The sequence below is a fragment of the Cibotium barometz genome, chromosome 41 (genome assembly GCF_041138505.1).
Source record: "Cibotium barometz isolate CiBa-2024 chromosome 41, ASM4113850v1, whole genome shotgun sequence".
Lineage (NCBI taxonomy): Eukaryota > Viridiplantae > Streptophyta > Polypodiopsida > Cyatheales > Cibotiaceae > Cibotium > Cibotium barometz.
In genome coordinates, this window is record NC_141086.1 from 13,651,280 (window position 1) to 13,671,740 (window position 20,461).

At 41.0% G+C, this 20,461-nt stretch overlaps 1 pseudogene; it reads right to left on the reverse strand.

The window, feature by feature from the left end:
• Positions 1 to 11,118: 11,118 nt before the first annotated feature.
• On the reverse strand, positions 11,119 to 13,156 carry LOC147614696 (uncharacterized; annotated as a pseudogene).
• Between the last annotated feature and the right edge of the window lie 7,305 nt (positions 13,157 to 20,461).

A 20,461-nucleotide genomic window follows, 5' to 3' on the forward strand; every position in this document is an offset into this window, starting at 1 on the left:
TCTAGCTTTGGCTCTAGAGACTATCTAGCTAGACAATGTCGAAAAAGAAGTGACAAATATTAGAAAGGAAAAAGAAGTGAATGAGGGAAAGATAGCCTCAAAACCCCAATTTCTCTCCATCAAAGAGAGTTTAAGAAGGGAAGAGGTAATCAACTACAACCACCTAAAATTGTTCTTCAAAGACTGGTGGGTAGACAGACCTCCAAATGTGTTAGATATTGAAAAAGAAAGCAGCTAGAGAGGTAATCCCAATGCTAATGAATGAACAAGGGGTTCATGTAGCCATAAACTCGCTTCAGAGACAGGAATGTATGAAGAAGGTGGCTACATAATGCATACTAATAAAGTTAATCCACAAAAGGGGTGAAAAAGACACCTTGGCCAATTGGAGACCTATCACAATGCTTTGTACTACATACAAGGTTTTTGTTTATCATTTTTGGTAATTCCAGAGCCAGGGTTAGTATCAATGGTATCCTATCTAATCCCTTCAATCTAAAGAGGTCAACAAACAAAGATTTTTACCATAGCTACAGATGGTTTGGGCTAGATGGTCCAACACTTCTGGTGAGCTTCAAGGTATTGATTTGCCCAATGGTACAAGTCAAATGTGTTTGCAAAAATTTGTAGATGATACAAATGGACTCATAAAATATGAGAAAGGCTCCATTAAAGCCTTTTGGGAATGCCTTAATGTTTTTTGTACAGCTTCTAGCTCTGATGTATCAATTAAACTTCAAAGAATCACTCCTCTCCAATGTGCAATTTGTTTTTAAAACAAACATGCACAATTCCTTTTCACATACTCTCCTATTGGAAATTTAGAGAAATAAACCTTATTTTTCTAGATTTGCACTATTCTCTTATGATTTACAATCGACATTTGTTCTTTCTACCTTCAATTACAACCAAAAAGTTTAGATTTATGATCAACCCAAGTGTTAGCAGAGGCACACATTCTATGCACACTGGATCTCTCTCTCTCTCTCTCTCTCTCTCTCTCTCTCTCTCTCTCTCTCTCTCTCTCTCTCTCTCTCTCCACGTGAGAATATGTGTGGTATAGGCTTTACTTTTAAAGGTCTATTTTTAAAAGGACATTCTTTCTTTCTTTCATTTTATTTCTATAGGCGTTGTGTTATATAGGCTGTAGTTCTAAAAGGGTGCCCATCTTTCTCTCTTTTATTTTATTTCTATAGGCTTTGTGTGGTATAGTTTTTTTGGCCTAACCAAAGGGCATGCTCTATATATATATATATAAGGACATATACATAGTATTATATATAATTGGGTGCCCTAGGTTTCTTATCCCCACTTTTTATTTTGAGAGAGAGAGAGAGAGAGAGAGAGAGAGAGAGAGAGAGAGAGAGAGAGAGAGAGATGTCTTTTATTACACCGATCTTTTTCTTCTTCATAAAGGTGGATTATAATCAAAATGCTACATGTAAATGATGGGTAAAATACTTTGCAAAACCCCGTCCACTTCTATCCTCGACCCACCAACCAATATGTAGGCCCCGTGAAGTTTTCAACTTGTTAGCTTAGGAAAACTAGTTCTTTCCTTTTTGTTTAAAGTGGACCTTGCGTTATGAATGATAATTTATGGTGATGGCCTTTTCATAGCCCTCGGGTTTCACACTAAACAAAATTCCTTGATTTATTGGGATTCTCTCTCTTATCTTGCATCATGAATCATAATTTATTATGATGACCTACCCTTAGATTTCACATTAAGCAAAATTCCTTAATTTAATGGTCCTCTCTCTCTCTCTCTCTCTCTCTTTGTGCCTTTATGAGATTACACCTTTGATTGAGGTGTCATAAAACTCTTTCTTTCACACTCTATGCTCTAGCTCTTATTTTCTCTCGAGTCTCTTGCTCTCTCTGTCATCTTCATATGCCTCTACAGAAAGGCTCTTTCTCTCTATCTTTCTCTAGACTCTCTCTTTCTCTTCTTCATATCCAACATCTAGGCTCTCTTTCTAGACTTAGTATATCCTTATATCTCTCACTTTATACTACTTAGAATTTAGAAATATCAAGGATATATCATTTAGGAAAACTAAAAGAAACAATCAATCATAAAGGGACTAAGTATTTGACATAAAGTTAGTGCAAGTTCTTTCTCTACTATAGCCCTATGAAAGGTTGTAGTAGGCTATGGCTACTATAGTCCTATGAGAGGTTATAGGTTGTAGTCTATCTGAAACTTAATGAAAATATAGTATCCACGCTCAAACCTTTTACTCTCACTTTTTGTCTCTTGGGCCCTTAAACAAAAGAGATATCACCCTTTTATTTATCTATGGCCTAATGCCGAGCCTTATGCTTGTCTAGATTCTCCTTCATCCACACCAATGAAGAGCTACCCCTTGATTAGTACTCTCCTTAGCAATTCGTTACACCGAAAGACTCAGTTTACTAAGAGAAACTCGCCTAACTCATCTTCTCTCTCCTACATTCTCTCATCTCTCTCAAACAAACACAACCCCCCTCTCTCCCCCCCCCCCCCCTTCATAGATGACATTACTACTATGCTTTGCAGAACTTATGTAACCATGGCATAAGGTTGAAACTTAGGCTCCCTCAACTTTTACTTTGTCCCCAGATCTTCTCCCCACCAATCGCCCACACCCACTTGCACCCTTTCCCTCACAAACCCTCTTCCCCTTCTCCATAACCCTTGCCATTTTTTTCCTTATCCACCCTTCACCCCCTCCTCCTCCATTCCCTTCCTTCCCATGCTTGCAAACCTGCAAGCACCACTCTCTACATAGAGAGAGACCTGCTCACGCGACGACAAGAGAGAGAGAGAGAGAGAGAGAGAGAGAGAGAGAGAGAGAGAGAGAGAGAGAGAGAGAGAGAGAGTGCACATGTTGGTCTCTATTTGACCATCTGACAATAATTGGAATGTGCACTTTTAGGTTCAATTGTCATCATAGGATTTGTGCATATGTTGCTCAATTTTGTTTGATCGGTGGTGCTACTTGTCTCATCACTGGTGGCAAATTTGCCTACCTTGAAGAATGGGTTGAACAAATTGGTGGGAGGAGCTTTGGTAGGGGTAGAAACAATTTTATGGTGGCAAGTCATGCCAGAGTAGGAGCAGAGAAGCAACTAGGGGGATTTAGCTCATTCATCAATTAGCCCATGCATCAAATTGGTATGTGCATTCTTAAACAAACAGTTATTTCTACTTATCCAAATAGCCCACAAAAATTTGGCTCATATGGTATTCCATAATTCTACATAGCATTTAATTTGGTGGCTAAGAAGAATTTCGTACCACGTTAGATCCCAGTTTTGTACCGGGTATATGCATTGATTCTGAAACTTAATAGCTTCTTTATTGTGGGCACAACCTATAAACAGGTGCTCAATCATTTCTGGTGCATTGCTACATCTTGGGCATAATCCATTCCCATATCCCAAGCTTTGAGCTCATGTATTGGTCCATAAGGCTTTATGAATAATCAACCATAGTAGGCAAGATTTTCTTGGCGGGATGAAAGGTGACCAAATTTTGGTGGATTTAAAACCCCATTGTTTTCTGTCCCAGAGGAGATTCTATCTATTATTTAGTTTACAATGGAGCGGAAGACCTCGAATAGGGAGAGAAGGAATTGGCAAGAGATTACATTTGGAATTCCAAGAGAATGCTTTATGCGTAAGAGGTCCTTTGAGTTGGGGATCAACGCCACTCTGTAGCAAGCCATAGTCGCATTCTACTCTGAATTAGGTGTAGGTCCTTAGCAGATAATCTATACAATGTTTTAATCTCTTATTTTTCTTCTCTACACCAAATATCCTCCCAGATCTGGATACCCTTTCTGTGCAACTTAAATGCATGTTTATACAACTCGATAGGGATATTGTTGGATAACACTCAAGAGAACTAGATAGAATCTAGATGCAGGACATGAGTGCGTTTTCTTGCTTTACAATGTAGTTTGATTTTTGGTTTGCATTGTTCCATGTTTGCCATATAGCTTTAACCAAAGGACTTCCTTGAGGTTTGATATTTACAGGGCTGAAGAAGAGCATCATCAAAGGAAGTTTTTTCCACTGGGGGAAATCTATAAGACTGAAGTTACCCAAATTTTGGTTGAGAAGAATTGCCCAATCTTGTTGGGGCATTATGAAACTTTTGACAATCCATTTGGATGCCATGCAATCAACAAAGTTAATTAGGTTTGGTAAACCTAGCCCCCCCTTTTTGGGTCTTGCACATACATTCCATGTAACTTTAGGTATTTTGGCTTCCTCTGCATTTCTCGACCATAGAAAGTTCCTGCATAGCTTCTCTAGTTGCTTTAGGTTAGAATTAGAGGGGCACCAACATGACAAAAAGTAAATGGCAGTGGGGAAGAGGATATGCTTTAGCACTAAAATTTTGCCAAAAAGATTGTGTTGCATACCAGACCATTTTTTGAATTTGTTTTGCACTTTATCTCATGACCCATGTCCATCTTTGATTCACAGACACTCCGCAACCCATTGGGATCCCAAGGAGCCTGAATATATGGCCTTCTTGCTGAATCGTGCATCCTTGATCCAATAGCCACTGTGGTGGCTCAGAAAGCATGGTTCTTATTCTAGTTTTAAAGTGTTGATGATAGATTCTGAGGCCAAACAGAACAACTGGAGGCATTTCCAAAATGTACAGATTGATATCGAATCATTATGTATAAGACCATTCGTGTCATCAGCAAATTTTTGAAGAAAAATTTGTCCATCATTCGGAAGATAAATGCCTTGCATCTATCCATCTTCCATAGCCTTGTGGACCACTTATCGGAGTTTGACTCTTGGTAATGTGTAATTGCTTAACAAATTAGCAATGTAGTGGAATTTTAAGTGTAAACACATGTAATGAAGTGATTTAAATGCATGTGAGTATTTGCAAGTGCTAAATACAATCCCTTCTTATAAGTTACAACATCAATGTCTACTCACAATAGCTAATTGAATGCTAATTATCTTGATTATGTCTTAGTTATAGTGATTAGCAAGGCCAATTTTGGGAGGATTAAATTGATCTTAGAGAAAGAAATTGATCTTAGAGAAAGAAATTTTGATGGGGATTTTTGCATAGCCCTCTTTCCCTTGATGAGAGGAAGTGTTACACTTAAGATCTCTAGCTTAAATCAACACTAGGATCCTAGATTTACTCCAAAATTGATGATTTATTTTTTTGATGAATATGACTCAATAAGTGCACCCAAATAATCCTCCATAGGAACTCTTTCATAGTACAACTCCATGAAACTTCACGACTCTCTGTAGGTTTCACCCAACAATGGCCATCATGTGCTTGCTCCATTCCTTGCATTGGAGAGGCTGAAGGATCACGTACATTTGGCAACTCAAAAGCCACATTACCATTATGGGTATATGCATGAATAGGTGGTACACTAGCTACTAAATTTCAGGGTTGGGAGCTGGGAGGTAGCTCAATTGGTAGCCATAGGAATGTTGGGAATTTTAAAAGACTTCAATAAGTTTTTTATTTTATTCAATTCAGGGTGCAAAGGAGTGGGGGCACTACCTTTGCATGTCTCGTAACCATCATGAGGAGTGCCCGTCGGTTGTAGCAGAAGCCCTCATCTGGGGGGGAAGCCTGCCAGCGTGGAAATTTGAGGAGTGCCCGTCGATTGCAGTAGCAGGGGCCCTCGTCTGGGGGGGAAGCTTGCCAGCGTGGAAATGCTAGAAGCTTGAGAGCAACAAGAAAGCAGCCGAAAGGGAGGTCAGACACCAGGACACACAGGGGAAATGCTGCAGGCAGAACTTCGTCTCCCACTTCTTCTCCTGCTCTAATTTTACAGATGCAGATTGGCTATCATGTTTTGATGAGGTGCCAAGAAGGGGCAGTAAAGTAAAATGCAGGACTTTGAAGCTAGAGTTGTGGCCCAGGTTCTACACCCTTTTTACTTCGGTATATCAGGAACCTCCCAGCAAAAATGGGATGGAGGTGACCAAGGCATTTGCAAGAGGTTTTCTGCATGAGTGTACAAAAGGGCCAGTCGATTGGGCTTTATTTTCTGAGAGCATGATAGCGGCTATGGATGCAAAGAAGCTACAAGCAAAGAAGCACTGATGGTCTATTTTCCATGCTTCCTCTGCACCGCATACCTCCAGGTTTGAACAGGTGAAGCTCTTGAGCAATTGGAGACAGTATAAAATATGCACGTGGACTCAGAGGCAATTGCTGTGTTGGACGGAATAATTGAGGTGCTTGAAAGGAAATATGCTCATGCCCTGTCACAGAGCTCAACGAAGCTACGAGAAAAGTTGACAAGTACAAAGCGGATATGCATCGACATGAAGGGGCACAGCTCTTGGTTAGTAGTTTGAAAAGACAGTTGGAAGATGCACAATCTGAGTTGCAAAAGGTTGAAAATGTGTCAGACCCAGCAGATGCTGGGAAGTTACGAGCTGAGGATGAAAGTGGACAGATTGTCACTGACCATCCAAACTTTGGATGGAGTTGTTATGGGTATTGTTCCTGCTAGTGGGGGCTGTGAAAGTCAAGAGTTTCTAGAAAATGCAAAACAAATAGAGATGCATGTGCATGCTCAGGTGGATTTTGTGAAAGACATGCAGGCAAGAAGGAACAAAGTGTTCCTATCCTTGCCAACACCTAAATTACCACATGCAGATCTGGGCTTATTGGATGCGCACAATATTTGTGTAGCATGGCATAGCTGATTTTGGTAGCAAGGTAGCTATCTTATGCTGCTTGGGAGCTACTGAGATTTCTGGTAGCTACTTGGTAGCTACCTGGAAAGGCTATCAGCTACCCTTAAAAGCCTGATAGCTACCCTTTCAAGCCTGATAGCTACTCTTTGAAGACTGGTGTTAACCCTTGAAAGCTTGGTAGCTACCTTCAAAGCCTGTCAGCCACCCTTAATATCCTAAAAGTTACATTTGGAATCGTGGCAGTTACCTGGTAGCTACCTTCCAGCTTTTCAGCTACCCTTAAAAGCCTGAGAGCTTCCCCATGGAAGCCTGAGAGCTTCCCCATGGAAGCCTGGTAGGTGGTAACTATCCTTGAAGCCTCTCAACTATCCTTAAAAGCCTGATAGCTACCCTTTGAAGCCTGGTAGCTACCTTAGGAAGCCTAACAGCTACCCTTGGAAGCTTGGTAGCTACCAAGGGATGCCTAAAAGCTACCAAGATATGCTTGAGTCTTCCATGCTAAAAGCTACCAAGGGATACCAAGATGTTAAGGCATGCTGAAAGCTACCAAGGCCTCCAAGGCAAGCTGGGAGGTTTGAAGGTAAGTATGATAGCTTCTAGTATGTAACTTTTGTAGCTGGAATCGATAGAGCTTGTGTTAAGTTGTGAGGGTTTACTTTCAATTTGGTATGGTTTACTGTCTACTAAGGTGGGAAAATATTTTCTAATGAGATTGAATTTATTGCAGATAATGAGGATGCCAAAAACATTCAGCCAATGGATGAAATTTTTTCAACACCAAGTTGTAATGTAGAAAATTTACGGTTGGACACGGAACTTGAGACCGTGGCAGATTTCCTTGGAAAAAACAAGGAACCTGATCCAAAGGATGACACTATCAAGGAGAGAGAACTTGTGGACTTGGGTGTAGAAAGTCCTGTAGATAGTGACATGGACAAGGAGAATCATCAAGAAGAGAGTCCTTCACTGCTACAAGCCTTTAAAATGTTGAAAAGGGGAAAAAAGAAGAAAACGAAAGGTTGTGTTCACTTGCATAATTGAATGTAGACTAATATGTTTTCACTTACTAATGATTGTTTTCCATGCAGGAGGATCTTCTAGCCAGCGTCCTCCAACTTCAAGCAATAAGGACCTAGATAAAGCTTCCAATATAACAGATGATCAACCGGACAAGGAGGAACCTGCCAATATCTTTGAAGGATCGGGATGAAAAGGTGCTACTGCCAAAGTCAGAAAAAGATTGCAACCCTAAATTCTGCTAGTTCTCCCCATGAATGCATGTCAACCCCCTTTTTTGGGTTTGTCCCATCAATAGCCATTCTAGCTCTGTAACTAAATTGTTGACATTTTCTATTTAATGAATGAAAAGAGTCCGACTATTTTGTTTCTTATATATCTCTCATTGTTATGTATTTCATTCATTTCTTTTCCAATGTATGAAATTTATCATTGCATAGACACTGTCAGTGTGGATGGACTAGCTGAGATATCTGGCAATGTCCTCACAAGCCAAAATGGTGATACACTGCAAGATAGTGATAAAGTGCATGATGGTGCAAGATAGTGATAAAGTGCATGATGGTGTAAATAAAGTGCAGGATGGTGATAAAAAGCAGGATGGTGGTGATAAAGTGCAGGATGATGGTGAAAAAGTGTAGGATGGTGGTGATAAAGTGCAGGATGGTGATAAAAAGCAGGATGGTGGTGATAAAGTGCAGGATGATGGCGAAAAAGTACAGGATGGTGGTGATAAAGTGCAGGATGGTGAAAAAGTGCAGGATGTTGATACAGTGCAAGATGGTAATAACGTCATAGAGGAGGATAATGATGTCTGGGAAAAGGTGGGTTTTTGGTGTTTTGTCCAGACATCATGCCTTGCATAGTACAAAATGCAAGGAAAACACGGGATTGTGGTGTTTCTGTGAACAATGCTGCTGACATGCTAAGACAGATTAAAGCACAGGCTGTTAGTTTTTATGATGCATTTCAGGGGAAAAGTGAGGTAAAAGGTGAATGTGGGACTGAAAAGGACAGCTCTCAGAGCTCAGAAAATGAACCAGCAAAGAACTATGTGTTCAAGGAGCATTATGAGGCACAAGACACAGCTTTAGTGGAGGGTGATGTAAGTGCCCATATTGCTGTTGATCAGAAAGCATCAGAGTTGTTTGAAAAGCATGAGAGTAATCAGAGAACTGAACTGAGAGATGATATCGAATCGATTTGCAGGTGGTAGTGTGAGACATCCTAATGCAAAGATGTATCGTGCCTGGGAGGATCCAACTAGCCCTTCATTTCAATTACGGCCAGCTTTAATTTTGGATCTCAATGTAGTGCTACTCACAACGGTTGACTGCAGATATGCACAAACCCCCCTATTGGAATATGCTTGAAGTGACAGATATGGGTGGCAGGAAGCTGTTAGGGCAAAAGCATGATATGGGTGGCAGGAAGCTGTTAGGGCAAAAGCATGATGCTGAGAGGTTTGTGCAATGGTGCTTGGAACGCTTTGATGTCTTTATATGGACTTGTGCTAACAAGGTCAATGCAAACAAAATTTTGAGGTGCTTTATGCCTTTTCACGTCCACTCGTTCAAAGGCGTGCTTACGTAAGAGTTCTGCACAAAACAAACACTATCATGGTGGATGATAGCGAGTACAAAACTTTATGGAATCCTCAAGGAGCCGCATGTATAGTAAAGAAAATGGAAGATCAAGACCCTGGGGAAATGCAGGATTATCTTATGACAGTCCTCAGAGGCTGGCTTGATACATAGCTTGGTGTCGAGGATTGCATCACCTATACTATAGATACGCCGCTACCAATCATGAAAGATGATGACAACATAGCTGTGCAGGAGGTGGATGGACGAACATATGAACGAACTGTAGTATAGTGAGACTTGTGATCAGCCCATTATGTTCCCAACCAACAAACTAAATGTAATTTTTATTATGGAGTCCACTTTGGAACCTTGTAGATGTTGTAGAAGTGTTCTAACTGACATAATGCGATGGCCGTTTTTGCACTCTTGCAAAGCTGTAGACTGGATATATAAGTTATTGTCTTGATTACAGGTATCATTTAGTCTAAATTTGAAACACTGGTATAATGTAAAGTTTTTCAATTTCTGCTATAATGTTTTTGCACTACTAAATTTGAAACACTAGTATAATCTGTAGACTGCTACCTTGGTGCTACCTAGGTGCTTGTAGGCTACTACCAAGTGCTACCAAGTTCCTGCTGCTAGGTACTAGTATACTGGTGGGTGATAGATTTATTTCCAGATGCTGCTAGGTTAGTATGCAGATGCTTGGTTTATTCCCAGGTGCTGCCAGGCTAGTATGCAGGTGCTACCATACTACTACCTGCTTGATACCATATCACTATCTTCTACTATCTTGGTGCTACCTAGATGCTTGTAGCCTACTACCAAGTGCTACCAAGGTCCTCCTGCTAGGTACTGGTATAGTGGTATACTTTAGAAGCTCATTAATTGTGCATCTTGAGCAATATGGTCATGCCAAATCATAAGACCCATGGTGTAAAAGAATACCTTGACATGTATGGAATGTACCTAGTAAGATTTACCATGTACCACAATTTGAGCATCCCTAAGAAATATCAGGCAAGTTTAATTATCATTCACAGACACCCACAAGCCTGGTGTGGCTCTTGGTGACCCTTGCTTGCAAGAGATCAGCATGAGTAGATGAGGATCCAAAAAAAACAAGTATGTCCAAAAGAAACAGCTTGAATTATTTTCAGCAAGCTATACATTAAAGGGAGTGGTATTGTAAATAGCCTCATATGCTTCTGGGGAAATCAAAAATCTCATCCCACGTCCTTGAACCTTTTCCATTGGGAACTTGATGGATCTTACAAGGTGGGATGGCAAAATAGCTTCAGGCTTGTGCCGTAATAGCTTATACTCATAGGGATTTCCTTTCGCTTGTTTGTACCATATTCCCTTGACAACAAATGAACCTGCAAGGCAAACATTCCCCCAGCCATCTGTTAGCTTAGTATCATATTTTTGCTCTGAGCTGTGCATTTCAAGACATAAAAATCTGCAAGCTCCTCATTGTCATGAGAGGAGCTATGACGGCAAAATTGTCACCAATGCAAAGTGCATCACTCAAAGCATCATGGTGTCCGTATGCAAAATGTCATGAGGAGCTATGACAGCAAAATTGTCACCAATGCAAAGTGCATCACTCAAAGCATCATGGTGTCCATGCAAAATCTTCGACTTCATTAGCATCTCTGACATCTTCTAAAGGTTCAAGGGTAACATACTCCCACTTCTTGACATGTGACTTCCTAGAGCACCTCCTCCAAAGGCCTTGCATACAAGAATTGCAAAAGCATGATAGCTGCCTGCATCTGAGAGCTTTTCCATTTGTTAAAGCGTAACCTGAGACTCAATGTATCCCATGAGCGCCATCCACAGATTTGCAGTCCCACTTCTTGCTTCTATCCACGTCGCCTTCCTTAACTTCCCAAAACACCCTGGTAACTAGTCTTACTTTGGATGCATATGTGGCAGCAACCCCTTCACACATGGTTTGTCTTAAAAAGGCAACCACATCCTCTGCACATTGCAATTTTCTATAGTCTGGCTTAAGCTGCTCTTGAGTCAAATGTCTTTTGATAACAGCACCTGCACCATCATGTTCACCCTTCCCATGACCAAATCTCGAGAAATGATGTGTCATCTTTAACCCTGTGAGAGTCCCATACCGGGAAACAAAGTAGAAAGGCCTCTTTGCCTTAAACTGCGAGGCTGCCCCGTCTGACCACACCCAATGCTCCTTGAGGGATAAGCCTAGCTCTTTCAACCATCCATGATGGAGCATGAAGCAATGTTGAACAAAAAGAGTATCATGAGTTTTATCATCAGAAATGTAAAAATGATAATACTTTTGAAGACTTCCTGCAATCTGCACATATGTGATATGGACAAATATTGTAACTTGGCAAGAAAACCAATGCATTGATTGAATCTCATTTTGTTCTTTGAATGTATAATTTTCAGCAAAGTCTACAACTGAAACAACCACATCGTCATCAGGAAATACACGTAGACACTCTTTAAATTGCTCAGCTTGCCATCTGTAGATAAAGTTGTGCTTTATGAACTTTTGTAAGTGATCTCCTAAAGAGGTCAAATAGTTCCCCAGGTTGCATCTCCTTGTGGGAGAGAACTTTTCTTTTCTTTTTCTTGCCAGAATGTGTTTCACCAACTTGAATGTCTTCAAAAATCTTCACCTTTATTGTGCGTACGCTACTTGATTCCTCCATAGGACACGTCGAAAGCTTCTTTGAGGGTCCACAAGATGGGCACTCTCCCATCAAACACTTCAAAGCAAAGAAGTCTGAATTGCTAGGCTTCAAACACAATACTGATTCCCACAAATTTGTAAGGCTTGAGTAAGTTTGTGTGTGAGCTGTGCATTTTTCTCCAACACCACAAATGTTACATTGACATATACACTCTTTTCCATGCACACCTAGACCAGCTTGGCGTAAATGGTTGATAGCATCTCGTAAGAATGACATCTGGACATGTGTGATGCAACAACAAGTGTACCGATCTCGAAGCTTGCGTACAAAATAAGGCTTCAGCTTTTCAAATGCTCTTTGGTGAATGTGTACCTCTGGATGACTCTGTTTGAAAGCAAGAAAGAATTCTACCTGCAATAAATCAGGACAATAAATCAGCCTATGAACAACATATATAGCTTATAGAAGTCAAAGAATTAGAACTAACTTGGTAATTTAGAAATTTTTCATGCCAGAAATAAACAATAGCTTTTAGGTTAAAGGTTTGGAACAATAGCTGCCGTGTTAAGAGTGGTAGCTATTTGGTTAGAGTGGACGCCACCAGGTAGATAAGGTAGCAACCATGTTAAGAGTGGAAGCTACTAGGTGAACAATGGTGGCTTTTAGGGACAGAAAGGTAACTACCAGCTTTGGAACAGTAGCTGCCATGTTAACAGTGGTAGCTACCTATTAAGAGTGAAAGCCACCAGGTAGGTAAGGTAGCAATCATGTTAAGAGTGGAAGCTACCAAGTTGACAATAGTGGCTTTTAAAGACAGAAAGGTAACTACCAGCTTTGGAACAGTAGCTGCCATGTTAACAGTGGTAGCTACCTGTATAGAGTGAGAGCCGCCAGCTAGGTAAGGTAGCAACCATGTTAAGAGTGGAAGCTACCAGGTTGACAATGGTGGCTTTTAAAGGCAGAAAGGTAACTACCAGGTTTGGAACAGTAGCTGCCATGTTAACAATGGTAGCTACCTGTATAGAGTGAAAGCCAGTAGGTAGGTAAGATAGCAACCATCTTAAGAGTGGAAGCTACCAGGTTGACAATGGTGGCTTTTAGGGATAGAAAGGTAACTACCAGCTTTGGAACAGTAGCTGCAATGTTAACAGTGGTGGCTACCACCACTCTTAGCATAGTACCTATCATCAAGATACCACCTGAATCACTCCCAGCCTCATGCCTATGAGCTCCAATCTTGGTAACTGAGCTCTAAGCCTGGGAGCCACCACTCTTAGCATAGTACCTACCATGAAGATACCACTCTTATCAGCTCCCAAGCTTGGAGTTCATTGGTATGACAGAAATCCTAACCTGATGCTTCTAGCTGCTGGCCTAATAACATATCAGCTTGAGCAAAACCTTTGCTACCAATCTGTGAGCCTACCACCACCTTGGTGGCTTCCTTTGCTAGCCACCTTTATGAGGATGAAACTGTAATTGAAAGTGGTAGCTATTTATCTACAAGGGTTACCATGGTAGACTAGTATTACACACTATGAAGCTGGTGCCTAACTTCAGCCCTGCACTACCGACCAATGTACAACCAAGAGGTAATTAGGGACATTTAAAAAGTATGGCATAACAAGGAAGACAAACCTGAGGTTGTTCAAGTAGATGCACCGGCGGATGCTTCTCATACAGCTTTCGTCCCCAACACGCTTTCGTCCCCAACACGCTTTTTGTTCGGCGACACACGTGTATTGTTTGTCCAATATGCAATGACTAAATATTTCACTTCCTTTGTGATTATATTTCTATGTTGTCGTTGTCGCTCACACAAATGCAATGGCAGCTGTGAGTCATGTTACTTCATTTGAGATCAAGCTGCATAAAAATTCCTTCGATGAACTCCAAGTAGCCTTGATGGAGCTGCTATATTTGGTTTTCTACTTGTGGAATTCATGACCATCATGATACTTGCTCTTTTAACAAACAATTTCCTAGAGCTTTTTGGTCTTTTGACAACCTTGAGGGTATTGTGTAATCCATGGAGCAAGAACTTATGATCCTGTGTGGATTCCTCAGCTTTGTGACAATTAAGAGATGCACAATTAAATTGTACATCTCTTAAAGCTCGATGGTTGAGTATACTTGTGAGACGATCTCACCCTTTGCTTTATTGTCAAGACCCTGTGTGTAATCCGTGAAACACTTAATCACTTTTGAAGTAGCCTGACTTGTTTCACTGGTGACTTCCTTGACTTTAACTTCTCACGATAAGCACGCTTCCGGCCTGTTTCGTACTCCCTGATTAATTTTGATTTGCATGGTGCACACTTGAAGGAGCCAGCACATGTACATAAGCTGCTTTGAACATCTTCTACTTATGCAATTGGAACTATTTCCATGTTGAAAAAACTCCTTTTGATCAATTCAACAAGTCGAATGTGCAATATCTTTTTTGGTGTACAAGCAGTCCTCCACTTCGTCCACCACTCTTGCTAGGTTATCCTCTTCTTCTAGGATTACAAACCCTTCCTCACGTCTGGGCTCCTCATTTATGGGTTTTGAGTTTTGAACTCCTTCTGAGATCTAACTCTACTTTCTCTGAGGTGGGGAAGAATACTCAACCCATTCTAGCCGCAGTTTCCATGTCTCGTCTCATTCGGGGGGCGCCGATGTTCGACAGTCTTGAATTTGACGTTTGTATGGGCACTTCTTGTCTTGGACCAAGTCCAGTGCTGGTTGACAGACCCATGCCCGCACATTGCACTTCTTTGTCACCTCATGACTGGTTTGGAGACCAAAAGTTCCTCGGGCGATATTAATGATACCACTAGACCTGGTTGGGGAGGGTGGTTTCTCCTCTTCCCCAAACCCAGAGTACCTCAGCCCTTCTTCCATGGATTCTTCACTACTAGTTTCAATGGTGGTCTGGTTCTTTAAGACACTTAGGTGAGTGCTTGCTGAATGTTGAGAGATGTAATCGTGGTATTGTGTGTATGTGGAAAAGCACCCTAAAGGTGCAAGATATTGTGGTGAGATAGGAATGCCACATGTAATATTGTATGGTGTGTGAGTGTTGACCAAAAGAAGTGGAAAAGGGAGTGCCACATGGATGATGACATGTAAAGTGGGATAAGGCTAGAGAGCCTATATCATTATATGGTTCATTTGAGATATGCAATAGAACTTGTATTGAGTGTGCAATATCTCTCTCTCTCATGGAGTTTTTAGTGTGATATAACCCACCTTAATCTATGCTTAATCTTGTGTCTATCACCATGATCAATCCCATTTTAAAATTGTTAACATGGTATCAGAGCTTGGGTGGGCTCTTGGTCATGGTGAATATTTATGTATAGATTTCTTGGTTTTATGAGTTCTTTGATTAAGCAATATTTTCAATTTATTATGAAAAAAAAATTAGCACACTCATATTATCATTTGGATTTACATTTGTGAGGATTTGAGAGGAGATTTGCAACAAGGAGGTTGCATAGAAACTACCCAAGGGAGTTGCAAATGGGAGTTTTGTAACATGGAAATCTTGCTCATCATCATGGAAGCTGAAAATGGAGATTTTAGCAAGTGTGAAGACTATGGAGTGTTCGGTGTCAACAAGGAAGCTGCCAAGGAGACAAAGGTGTCTCAAGAAGGTTGGTTTTGTGAAGTTTTGCCTCAAAGTTTTGGTTTTGAGCATGGAAAAATGCTCAATGTTGAAGGGTTGTTGGTTGTTGGGATATGTGGATCCCATGGCTCTTACATTTGGGCAAAGAGCATGTTTTAAGGTGCATGTTTTTCTTGGTTGAAGCAAGCAAGGTTTGTGACTCAAGATGGAGTCCATGTGTGTGCATCAAGATGGAGTCCATGTGTGTGCATCAAGAGTGGGATTCACTTGTGGATGTTGTTTAAGAAGATGAGCAAAATGGTGTGAGAGCCATTAAAGGCTTTCATGTTGATTATGCACTTGCTGCTGGTTTCTAAAGAGAAACCTTGTGAACAAAAGAACCCTTCAAAAGATGGTTGCATGCAAAGTAGGGCATGCATATTGGAGCTCAATGGTGAGCTCATGTGGCCATGTTGATGGCTACAGGAGATAACAGAGAGTTGGTGTAACAAAAACTCATCCACTGGTAGGTACATCAGCCAAGAGAGGCTTGAAAATTTTACAATGGAAACTTCACTACAAATGGTGCTGCAAGAACAGTGAAAGATGGAGGTTTCCATCAAAGTTCACATAGGAGCTATGGAAATTATGCTAGAACAGAAGGCAAAGAATTCTAGGCTTGACACATGGTATAGATGAGGAAGAGAAAAAGCTGCTCGTATCTATTAAGAGACTAAGCTTAAGTAGAAGGGGAAGAGAAGGGTGTGAGTGTGAATGGACTTAAGGTCCACTAGCTCATCTATTTAAAGGTGGAGCTATGAGGCATTTTGTATTGAGCAAGGCCTAGTTGTATTCATAAACAACTTAATAAGCAAGATATTGTTCTTGTATTTTGTGAGCTCTTTTTCTCCACACATTTGATCTAGCATGAGCACCACGTTTTCTCAACATGGTATCTAGAGCTTAGGTTGAGCAGGTCACATTTGTGGTGTAGAATAGGTCAAAATCCTCATCTTCTCTTGTGTGGAGCTCGCCTTCTAGCAGCTTGTAGAGGCAAGATCTCGTGGAGACTTCAACATGGAATATGTGGAGGACACTCGGGCGAATCTGTTCGTGCCATCAATTTGCTGATTCCTCCCATCTTCGCGGCGGCATTCCCCGCCGGCGTCATTTTCTGTAGCAGTCGTGGCCGTACAGTCATACGTCGGCTGTAGGCCACCATTAGGCAAGGGGCTTGAGGGCTTTGGTAGCCCACTCATTGAGGACTCCACAACTCAAGTTTGAGCTTCATGCTCTGATGTGCTGACTAGAAGTAGAAAACCAGTCGCCGCTTCATCTTCTCCGTGAAGCTTTCCATTAAAGCTTCATAAGTGGTCTTTTTATTGCTCTAATCACCTTCTCCCTTGCTCTAATCATCCAAGTGATGATGTGAATGATTGTTGCTGATCTTTCTCTTGAGTTTGAAGCGGTGCCAACCACATGAGGTATCCATAAGCCTCATTCCCATCAAGCTCCATCATCAACATCAACTTTCAAGCTTTCAAATGCTTTCAAAATGTGCTTATGAGCACTAATAGTGTTGTTTAATACTAATTAAGCTATTAATCCAGCAAAGGGAAGTTATTATAAAGTGTTCTAAAACACTAATAGTGTTATTAAACACTAATGGTGAACTAATCACCAAAATAAGTGTCATTAGATACTAAAAATGTGCTCTTAAGCACTAATTATATTTTCAACACACTAATGGTGATCTTAATCACCAACCAAAGTGTTCTTTAACACTAATGAAGCTAATCCCCATCAAAATTAGTAATTAAGCACAAACCCTAAGTGCAAACTATAAAAATTACTATTTTAATCTCCTATTTATACAACATTCCCAACTTGATTAGGGTTGTTGCACTCTCATAAGCCTCTCTCTTCCTAATTAAGCCTAAATATCATAAATTTTTGGTTTTTTCTTCTTCATAATCAGCCCATTACTCTCTCATAATCTCTTTCAATACCCAATGTCAAAGGACAACACTCAAATCAAAAAGTTCTCGGGAGAGGGCTTCCACACTTGGCAAGTCCTACAAGAGTACAAGATGATGTCTAAAGGCTTTTGGCCATTCATCTCCGGCACCAAGGTTATTGATCGAACAAAGGCTAAAGATGTTGAAGATGATGAGAGGGCACAAGATGTTGAAGATGATGAGAGGGCACAAGCCATCATCATGCTTCATCTTGATGAGGCACTCATCCACCATGTGGACCAGCTTCCGACTGCAAAGGAGAAATGGGATGAGCTTGATAAACTCTATGGATCTCGTGGTAAGAATTCCAAGATCTCACTCAAAATCGAATTTTTTAGCTTGGAACTCAAAGAGGGAGATGGCATTGGAGCCTTCATCTCTCACTTGAAGGGCCTTATGGCTCAACTTACATCAGTGAATGCGAGAATGGATGAAGATGATGCAGTGGTTGTTTTGCTCAAAGCAGTCAAGAAGGTGTACCCCACCACCCTAAAGAACATACCTAATCCCACCCTCGAAGGAGTCATTCAATCATGTCTTGAGATGAAGAAAAGAGGCCAAAGGGAGTAGCTAAATCTTTCAAATGCAGCCACTTCATCGACTATTGAACAAGCTTTGTCACATCAAGTGGTCAAAGTAAGATGTGCCCATTGCAAAAAGGTGGGTCATTTGGCAAATAATTCTTGGATCAAATATCCCAACAAAATGAAATGTAACAAATGTAAACAAACGGGGCATATCACTTCTAAATGTCCTAACAAAGAGTCAGAGGCAAACTTTGTGTCAGCCTCTACCTCTACTGAGAAATTGTTTTAATTCTCAATGTAATCACACCTATATTCCAAACCTTGTACGCCTAATGTTATAAAAACATCCTATGTCCAATACCACCTATTCCATCCTTTCATAGTTGGTATTGAGGGGGGGTATTAAGAGACCGTAGGTTATGTAGAAGGGGAAGAGAAGGGTGTGAGTGTGAATGGACTTAAGGTCCACTAGCTCATCTATTTAAAGGTGAAGCTATGAGGCATTTTGTATTGAGCAAGGCCTAGTTATATTCATAAACAACTTAATAAGCAAGATATTGTTCTTGTATTTTGTGAGCTCTTTTCTTCCACACATTTGATCTAGCATGAGCACCACGTTTTCTCAATAGTATCTGACTCCTGTTGAAAGGGATGGAGTCAAAACAACAGTCAAAGAGAGAAGGAGTTATAGCAGTAAAGCGCTGGGAACATGCTGAAATGTGGGTGTGGCTCAGGCCACCCACCATGGCCCAGACCTAAAGGAGAAGCAGGTATGGCTCAAACAGAGAAGAGCAGCACAACACAGCAGGTATGGCTCAAACAGAGAAGAGCAGCACAACACAGCAGAGAAAGCAAGTGCATAGTAAAACTAGCGCAACGGCAGGTATGAAGGGAGGCAGGTATGAAGGGTGGTGCTGACATGTCCGATTGCATGCGAACAGGTAGGCGGCAACAACAGCTCCATGAACAAAGTTGAGAAAATGCTAAAGCAGGAGTTGAAAACAGGTCACATAGAACAGAATCGACAGTTTTGCCAGCTGGACATGGACTCATTGGAACAAAGCGTAGAGAAAAAGCGAGCGCAGTAGAGAGTGGCAAACTTCTACTGCAGTGAATGGAGAGCAGCTGGCCAAACTATACAAAGAAGAAAAGTGCATAGGAGAAGAGCACAGAGTGCCGCATGAAAGCAGAAGTAATTGAACCAATAGGAAACAAGAACAGGACACCCGAGAGCAGTAGAGAAGCTTCTTGACATGGAAGATCATAGCCACCCACGAATGAAGTTTAGCTATGGCGCAGTGTAGGTAGTTTGGGGAAGAAGAAGAAGACTTCGAGATGCAGTCATGTGGGTCCACAATGGCCTGCAAGGGAGTGTAGGACCATGCGACTAAGACTAAGTGGGCCGCCAAAAGAATCAGCAACAACAAATGGCAGGTGCTTTCAATGTGCAAGTCTGGCATTCGCCACCAGGCAGTAGCGTAGTTCAGAGGAGACAACACATACTTCAGCGTAGTAAATAAATATATAATATTTTCTTAAAAGTCTTTAAAATACCTTTAGAAATCACTTCATTAGGGGTGCATTCACACCACCAAGGTATATGCCTTGTTCATATGCCTTTAAAAGGCATTATATGAGAACACATTCACACACAACCAATTTTCAAAGTTTTTAAGAAGATGTTCACACACACATCAAGGGTCCCTTGCCCGGTTGCGACCAAAATGATTTGTATAATTTTTTTTTCACCCATGAATGAGAAAGGCAATCGTCCCGAGCAATCTATGTCTATCACCATGATCAATCCCATTTTAGGATTGTTTAACACTGAATGACCTCCTGAACCCACACTTTTTTGATAGGAAGATCCTCGGTGATTTGATGCACTATCGTCAAGTGTAAGATCATCTCCGATGAGCTTCCTAGATCTTAAGTGCATGTATGAATGATTTGATAAGCTACTTTGATGACCCAATTTAATTTTGATCCGATTCTGTCGATCTGTTTTTGAGGCTGTGAGATTGTAGAGAATAGTTCATGGCATGAAGTGTCAAAAAACAGTTAATGTCGTAAACATTTTTGTTCAAAATTTTTTGCTCTTAGGGTCAGAACCCCTCGTTCTTCTTGTAGGCGTCCCTCCTTCACCAACCTTCGTAGCCTTAGCTGACTATGCATTGGATTGGACTAAACCGTGAGTTTGCAAGAAAAGTTCACGTCATGAACAAAAAAAAGTTTACGCCGTGAAGGTCTTTAGGTTGGAAAGAGTTCTGAAAAAGTTCACGGCGTGAATGGATTTTTGAATTTTCACAATTCTTAATCTTGTCAGATCTTGTGGCGCCAGAGG